A 9,571-nucleotide genomic window follows, 5' to 3' on the forward strand; every position below is an offset into this window, starting at 1 on the left:
AATTAATATAATTCTTAAATTTTAGTAGAATTTCTTAGCAGGTCATTGTTCTAAAAGAACTCTCATCAGTATTTAAGATAAAATTAAATTTTATTTTTAAAGTTTCAGAAAGATAGTTATAAAACAGAACAAGTTGCTAGGCAATTACCATTTTTATGAAAATGTGTTATATGACAGAAGATAAAAGAGTGAAATAAAAATAAAATTAATTAAACTAACAATACTGATCAAACAAATAGAAAAATTGAAAATGGAGAAAAAAAGATTTTCACTCATTTATTTTTCTTTGTTTCTAGTGATTAATATATATTAAGTAAATCATGTATCTTATAATTTTTTAATAAGAATCAGTTCTTTTTTTTTTCCCCCACAACAGGTTTGCTGTCAGAACACAGGTTTCATGAAAACGTTCCCGAAATCAAAGCCAAAATGGGAAAGGAAAAGATTCACATCAACATCATTGTCACTGGACACATAGATTAGGGCAAGTCTATGACTACTGGCCATCTGATCTATAAATGTGGTGGGCTTGACAAAAGAACCATTGAAAAATTGAGAAGGAAGGCTGCTTCAAGTATGCCTGGGTCTTGGATAAACTGAAACATGAGTATGGTATCACCACTGACACTTCCCTGTGAAAATTTGAGACCAGAAAGTATTATGTGACTATCTTTGATGCCCCAGGACACAGAGACTTTATCAAAAACATGATGAGAGGAACATCTCAGGATGACTGGTTATTGCCACTGGTGTTGGTGAATTTGAAGGTGGTATCTCCAAGAATGGGAAGACCTGTGAGCATGCCCTTTTGTCCTACACACTGGGTGTGAAACAACTAATCATTAGTGTTAACAGAATGCATTCCACTGAGCCATCCTGCTGTCAGGAGAGATAGGAGGAAATCGTTAAAGAAGTCAGCACCTACTTTAAGAAAATTGGTTACAACCCTGACACAATAGCATTTGTGCCAATTTCTAGTTGAAATGGTGAAAACATGTTGCAGCTAAGTGCTAATATGCCTTGGTTCAAGGGATGGAGAGTCACCCGTAAAGATGGCAGTGCCAGTGGAACCACACTGCTTGAAGCTTGAAATTGCATTCTGTCATGGACTCATCCAACTGACAAGCTTTTACATCTGCCTCTCCAGGATGTCTACAAAATTGGTGGTATGGTCCCTGTGGGCTGATTGGAGACTAATGTTCTCCAATGCCTGCCATGGTGGTCACATTTGATCCTGTCAATGTTACAACTGAAGTAAAGTCAGTTGAAATACACCATGAAGCTTTGAGTGAAGTTCTTCCTGGGGACAATATGGGCTTCAATGTCAAGAATATGTCTGTCAAAGTTGTTCATTATGGCAATGTTGCTGGTGATAGCAAAAATGACCCACCAATGGAAGCAGCTGGTTTCACTATTCAGGTGATTATCCTGAACATTCCAGGTCAAATCAGGCTGGCTATGCCCCCGTACCACTGGATTGTCACACAATTGCTTGTAAATTTGCAGAGCTGAAAGAAAAGATTAATCACCTTCTGGTAAAAAGCTGGAAGATGGTCCTAAATTCTTGAAATCTGAGTCCTAAATCCTTGAAATCTGGTGATACTGCCATCATTGATAATGTTTCCAGGAAAGTCCGTGTGTGTTGAGAGCCGCTCTGTCCAACCTCCTCTGGGTGGTTTTGCTATTCGTGATATGAGGCAGACAGTTGCTGTGGATGTCATCAAAGCAGTGGACAAGTAGGCTGCTGGAGCTGGCAAAGTCACCAAATCTGCCCAAAAAAGCTCAGAAGACTAAATGTATATTGCCCCTCACATCTGCCACCCGTCTTAATCAGTGATGGAAGAATTGTCTCAGAATTGTTTGTCCAATTGACCATTTAAGTTTGATAGTAAAAGACTGGTTAATTATAACAATACATCATAAAACCTTCAGATGAAAAGGAAAATGTCTTGTGGACCATTTTGTTTTAAGTTATTAGTTTTTTAAATCAGTACTTTTTAATGGAAACAACTTGACCAAAAATCTGTCACATAATTTTGAAAACCATTAAAATAAAAGTTTAATGAAAGGGAAAAAAAGAAATCAGTTATTAAACCAAATTGACCTCCTAATCATATGGAAATTAATTCAGGAATGTAATTTTTAAGTTTAGTCCCTATCTGGCATCAAATTCATCTTTACTGTGGGTCTAGTTCTTTTTCATTTGTTTATTTCAAATTCTAGTGTAACCATTTATATATATATATATATATATATATATATATATATATATATATATATATTTGCATTATTAAAGAGAATATCAATTTAATGAAGTTGTGATTTAAGCACAATAACCATAGCTCATTCACATTACTTCTGCAAATGTAAAAGTGGTAGAGGGATTAAAATGATAAACAATTTTAAATAATCAAGAAAAATATGTTGTTGTATATGATCTATTGTTGTCAGTGGTATTCAACTGAAAGTTATGTATATCTTAAAACCACTTGGCCAGATTAAGTCTGAGAAATTAAGTACCTATATAATGGAATAAGTAGAGAGATGAAAAAATTTGCAAAACCCCACCGAGTAGTGAATTTGGTCAATGTTGTTAAAGTTTCTTAAGATGGATAAAGATACTTATAACTCTGAGGTCATTGATTCTTTTATCAGATTCATTCAGAATGCTCCACACTGTTGATATTCTACTTAAATCTCTGAATTAAGTAATCTCTGTCAATTACTTTAATCCATATTTCCCTACGTTGCCTTGACACAAATATTTCCTGAATTTATATGTAATGGCTACAATTAATGTATTTATTTATTTAATATCCCACAATTATTGAGTGTTACCATATGCCAGATATCATTCTGAGTTTTCTTATAAAGCAAAATAACAATATAGAGATTCTCATCTACTCTTATTTATACTCTACTCTAAAAATTAATGAGCATACAATAAAATAAAAATTATTATAAAATATGTAAGCATATTAATTCCCTCATACATCATATATTTGAGGTCCTTGAGAACTAAACACTTGCTTTTAAATATGTATAATCTCATCTTCTATAAAGTAAAATATTAGATATACCTGTATTTGAGTCCCATGCTCAATGACGCCCCTGCTCTATTGCAATTTTTAACTATTTTCTAAGATATTTACACGTACATTTCTAAAAATTAGCATTTATTTCTTTAAAATATATTAGTTGTAAGTTCCTCAAAAGACCAGTCATGAAACTCCCATGGAACCCAGCCGTGCCAATCCCAGATTTTTATCCTAAAGAATGAAAGTCGTCATACTATAGGGATATGTGCATACCTATGTTTATAGAGGCACAATTAACAATAGCCAAACTATGGAATCAGCCTATGTTTCCATTAACAAAAGAGTGGGTAAAAAAAAAATGTAGTGTGTACACACTATGGAGTTTTGTTCAACCGTAAAGAAAAGTGAAATTATTATATGTTATTTGCAGGAAAATGGATGGAATTTGAGACTATTGTGTTAACTCAGAAGGTCAATAATCATATTTTTGTCTCTTAATGTGGAAACTAGAGAGGAAAAAAGAAAAGAAAGATAGGGACAGATGGTCTCATGAAAATCAATGGGAGATCAGTAGAGTAGCGGAAATGGACCAGAGAGCAGGGGTAGGTGAGAGGAAATAGAGAAATACTGGGGAATGATTAGTCAAATTATATTGTTTTGTTGTGTGCATGTATGAATATATAACAACATCCCACAATTATGTATAACTATAATGCACCAAAAACTGGAAAATATATAAGTATAGATGTATATTTGTTTCGAATATTACCTATTTTAGTCTATTAAGAAAATAAGTATTTACTGTATTATTTTTCCCAGTATAATATAGACTCATCCTTCTGAATCTTCTTCAGGTAATTTCAAAAGAATACTTTAAACTACTTGATATAAATATTAAATTTACATAACACAGACACAGTGACTTCACTTTATAACCCAAGTTATGAAATAGATTATCTAACATTCTAGAAGCACCATTATCACTACCCTTCAAATACCTCAAAGGTAACTATTATTTTGACTTTCGAAGAAAGAAAAGTTTTATAGTTTTGGGCTTTATTCAAAAGAAAGTGTAGACATGTTATATCCATAGTATCATTTGTTTAAATTTGTTTGTAAGATTCATACATGTGATGTAAAGTTAGCTTAATTTTATTATTTAAAGTTATTTATCCGATTTACTGCTGATGTACATAGGCATATTTCCACTTTTTTAAAAAATACTTTTTTAGTTGTAGGTGGACACATACCTTTATTTTATTTGTTCAATTTTTATGTGGTGCTGAGGATTGAACCCAGTGCCTTATGCATGATAGGCAAGTGCTCTACCACCTGAGCCACAACCCCAGGCCCCATTTCCACTTTTTAAGATGAATTATTGAGGTAAACATACTTGATATACATTTATGGTGCTTATATACTTTAAAGTTTTGTGTAAATGCATCCATATTGAGGTTTAATTGACAGAAAAGCAAACATTTCCAGTGATCTCCATTCTCTTTTGTAGATACAATATTTTACCTGGTATAATTTTTTTTTCTGTTTTAACATCTCATAGTGCTGATCTGCTATGGATTCATTGAAAGATTTTTTATTTTTGTAGCCTGAGAAAGTCATTATTTCATCTTTGTTTTTGAAGGATATTTTTCTAGGTATTTAACTGTAGACTAATGAGATTATTTTTCCTTCAGTAATTAAAGATATTTCATAATCCTTTGTCCTGAATTGTTTCTGACTGCAGTTCAGCCTGCCATCTTTATTTTAACATGTCTTTTTTTCCTCTCTCTTTCCCATCACACCTCTCTGGTTTGTTATAATTTGTTGTAAGTACTTTATTAACAAAATTGATGTAATTTTCTTTTTTTTTTCTATGAAAGAGGATCATTGATATACTTGGATATAGTCAGTTAATACTGGAATATTTTTAGCCATGGTTTCATCAAATATGTAACTGTGGTCCACTTTATGCTTTGAATACAGCTCTTGATGTTCTGCCACTTCAATTTATTTTTAAAATGGACATGTTTCTTTCTCTTCCTCTCCCCCTGCTTCTCCCTAATCTCTTTCCCCCTCCCTAATCTCAAGAGAAACAAGATTATCTTTCTTCCTCACTTTTAGGCAAAGATATCTGTCCTTGCATACAAACTCACCATAGGAACAAAGTAATCTAGACTTTGGGGATGGTACCAGAAGATCTCAGAAATGCCAGTCTCCCAAATTAACAAGTGAATTACAACTCCAGAGAACATATGGAATGTAGCCTTTGAATCACTTCTTTAAAAGTCCCCTGTTTCTGCTAATGGACAGAATCATAACCTTCAAGACAGGAGACCCCTGTGTTTCTCCTTTGTTAGCAAAACAATAAACCTTCTTTTCATTTTGTCTCAAAACCCTGTTCTCCTTATTAGATTGGCATTGGGGTCAAGAACTTAGCTTTCAGCAACTTATTCCTTGCCAACAGGACTCCAGGAACATTACATAGATGGAGGTTGTCCTACAGCTAATGACAATCCACTCATTTTTTTCCCCCTCGTTTTGTTTTGTTTTGAAGAGCATCTGTTGCTATGTCCAAGTTTACTATCCTTTCAAAGGAGAAACACAGGGACTCCTGTCCTAAGGGTTATGATTCTGCCCATCAGCAGGAACAGGGGACTTTTGAAGAAATGATTCAAAGGCTGCAGTATCTAATTTAACATCTTTCATCCCCAGTACTATATATTTTATCTCCAGTATTGCATATTTTTACTCTAGAGGCTTTCTCTATCATGCTAATCATTAATTCCATGAAACACTTGAAATAATATAACAAAGCTTTGCTAATGTACTTACATTACAGTTATGATAGCATTTTCAATGTTTTTGATGCACAATTCTTTCACATTCTTTGACACATCTTGGTCTCTTTCTATTGATTGATGTTTTTCTTCTCATTATTGGAAGAATTTTCATGCTCCATTGCAGGTCTGGCTATTTTTTAGTACATGCCCAATATTGTAAATTTTATTTTTTTTGTTCCTGAATATTTTTGTACTTCTATAAATACACTAGAGCTTTACTCTCGGTTACGATTAAGTTATTGGACATATTTTTATCTCCAGAGATTTTTTTTTCCTAAAGTTTATGTAGTGATATTAGAACACCCTCACAAAATTAGTATCCTAACAGGAATTTTTCCTAACTATATAGTTTCTTTTAAAATCTGCATTATTTTACTGTTCTCTTATATAATTTTTCTTTTATTCTATTTTTATTCAAATATATTTTTTCACTGAATTTTTAAAGTTTTTATTAGAATTAGATAGATGGTATCCCACACCACATTGTTTCTGCTAGGAAAACTCACTCATTGCAAATGAAATAGACAAGATGCTCATGTTCATGGAGTTCTAATGTTTCAGTTGGGATGTCTGGACCATGGATGATTAATCCTAATGGATCTATCAGAACTATGTTATTTTGGTCATCATTATAGCTTTTATGGCTGAATTTTTCTGAGGGATATTTTCTGATCCCTATGGTTGATATATTAATAATCATCCATAATCCATGGGTTTAATGAAAGAACATGGGTGACTGAGGTGTTTCTCTATTATTGTGTTCTCGCCCACAGTTGTGTTTGGTATCTCCAACTCCAGAGTCTCAACGATTTTGGAAACTTAGAGATAAAGGGGAAATTTTCTGTTTGGAAGGAAGAAGGATATCTTATAGCTTAATTGCTTTTTGTATAGATTTTTTAACCAATTTCTTTTTAGTTTCAAGTATATCTCCCCTTTTGGATATTCAATTTATCTCCACCCCCAAGCCTTACTGTACTTCTTACTTTTCTAACTATTAGCATTTATATCAGTTTATAGAACCCCTTAATTTGTATCTTCTAGTCATTTATATTCTAGAATCCAAACTCTAATTGGCTTTGCATTCTCTCCTATACTGTTTTTCATTATAAATGTAACCTCTTTTTAATCCATTTACAATCAATTTGATAGATTGTAAAAGGGCATGGAAATAAAGTAAGTAATTATATCACCATGTTTAACTGGTAGACACATTTATTTACCCTCACACTGCAAGATTAACATGCAATGCTTAGTATAAATGTGACCTACCAGATATCTTTAGCTTATTAAATTGCACCAATCTATTAGGAACCAAATATTCATGAGGAGGGTGGCCAACGAAAAATTTTGTCTAAGAACCAACAACCTATTGCTCTGTCTATAGAATAAATCTCATAGTGTTTGTTTCAAAAGACAAAAAGGTGATTGAATAATTTTATTAATAAACATTTCATAAATTTAAAATATATCTTGAATTATATCTTTTATTAAAATGCCACAATTCACCTTATTACACATGAATGTAAACTTACTCATACACAATATGATTAGTTTGCTTGTAAGCATGTTTTTGGGGTTTTGCTTTATTTTGTACTTTGGATTGCATGTGTTTCTACTTATTCTAGGTTTTAGTTTTTTTTTTTAATTTCCCATTTTATTTTCTGTTCCTTAAGATCAACATTCTATAAATTTTTTAAAAGGGTAAATGATGAAAAAATTTTAATACAATTAAATGTTATATTATCAAATGAAGGGTAAACTAAGCCACAGTATAGAATGTTTTATTATTAGTAGTAAGAGAAAGGTATCTGGAGAAGTGTTGTGCTTGAACAAGCAGCCAAATAGCAACAAAAGTGAGTATTGGAAGTGTGATGAATATCTGACATTAAATTTATTGGACTTACACTACTCTATTATCCAGTGGGTTGTCTTTTATGAATCTTCAAATAACATCATGACAATCAAAGATGTGAGTTTCCTTTCAATTGAAACAAAAAGTATACTACAGAATATAGTGCATTTTTCCAAAATAAAAACAAAATAATGTTCACCCATACAAAATTGATTAGTTTTGTTGCTAAAGGCAAGAGTAAGCCCCAGAACAGAAACATCATTCAAAGTTGTCCCTCTTGTAGCAAAAACATGTCCAAGTCAAACTACTTCTAAGGAGTTAGTAAAATCATATGTAATATTAATGAAAATATTATTCTCATAGATAAAGCAGAGTAAGCTGTTGGCAAAATTCCTCCATCAAGTGATAGTTAGACTTCATATAATATTAATGCATCTGATGTGGAAAAGCAATTATTATTATATATGCATGCCAGAAATTGTTTAATTTGCATTTGGATAAAAACACTGACTTAGTATAAATCAGCCCTTGGCATAGGAATAGTTCTTATATGCTTAGACATTTTTCTCTTTTTCCTAAATTCGATGATAGTCAGAAAAGAGATTTTTGCTTACTTAAGTGTTCCATTGTGCACCATGATTTAAACGATAAGGAGGTTTAGAGTTTTCAGTCTTCTGTCTCTACACAGAAAGTAGTGAGCTGTCCTAAAATGCTAAAATGTTTGTCTTAGTCACAGAAAAACATTTGACTGAATACAACATTCTAGCCTCATCTTCAATTTAAAAAAAAAAAAAGGAAAAAAAAAAGAGAATGAATGTGACCACTTCATAATCACCGAGTCTTTCTGGTGTGTTTGATATAAAAATTAAAATGAAGTAAAAAAATAAGTATATTAAATTTTTAGTAGAATGGGATTCCTGAGTTTCTAAAACAAGAAATGCAAAGTATACTTCATGACACAGAAAAAGAGAATACTGAAGTGATCAGGAATTTCCTTTTCTTACACTTTACATCTAAATAGTATTTTTAGAATTATAAATAACCTGCAATTCTCACTTCATGGTCAAAATATCTTGATTGTTTAAGACAATCTATGAAATTTCTAGTGAACAGCTTCATGATACATATTTTAATACTACCTAGCATTTGATTTTTCCTGTTTTATTTGTCAGATGAATGATATAATGTCATGTTATAGAGCATATTTTGAAGCTATGTAAAAAAAATTATAACAGTATCTAAAAAAATGCCCTCCAACACTGAAGGCATATAGCCAGTAAAAAGAGAACACACATAAAGTTTAATACCCAATGAAGGAAATGTCAACCTGGCCTAATGGCCTGCAATATGCTGATTGATTCAGCATTCAGTGGAACACAGTCCAAACTGTTGGTTCCTTTCAAAACAAAGCTACAACAGCTAAAAGCTATTTGCCACCTTGTCTGATGACTTCTACACGTGCCCCTGTTTGTTGAAATATTTATTATTACATTTTCAGTTAAAAAATATTAAAACCAGTACAGCTTCAGGAATAATCTAGGCTATTTATTACTAACAAATATTTATCAAGTAACAGGTTACATACCATGTTCTATATACTGAGAGCAAAACAATAAAGTTAAAAAGGAAAAGCAAAGATTCAGGAAGGGTGGGAAGGAAGGGAGAAGGAGAGAGAAAAAGAAATGAAAAGGTAAAGAAGGAAGGACCTACTTTCTCAATCCTTAAACTTGATTGGAGACAAAAAAGACAACTCACAGATTCATATGTAACACAATAGTACATAAAAAGCATAATGTCTCATAATACAATCCAACTGTAATCACTATGAATTTAATATTGTTAAT

General features: G+C 32.1%; 1 pseudogene; it reads left to right on the top strand.

Moving 5' to 3' along the window:
* Nucleotides 1-429: 429 nt before the first annotated feature.
* On the top strand, nucleotides 430-1,794 carry LOC101970493 (elongation factor 1-alpha 1 pseudogene; annotated as a pseudogene).
* Nucleotides 1,795-9,571: the final 7,777 nt, after the last annotated feature.

This window comes from Ictidomys tridecemlineatus, chromosome 7 (genome assembly GCF_052094955.1).
Source record: "Ictidomys tridecemlineatus isolate mIctTri1 chromosome 7, mIctTri1.hap1, whole genome shotgun sequence".
Lineage (NCBI taxonomy): Eukaryota > Metazoa > Chordata > Mammalia > Rodentia > Sciuridae > Ictidomys > Ictidomys tridecemlineatus.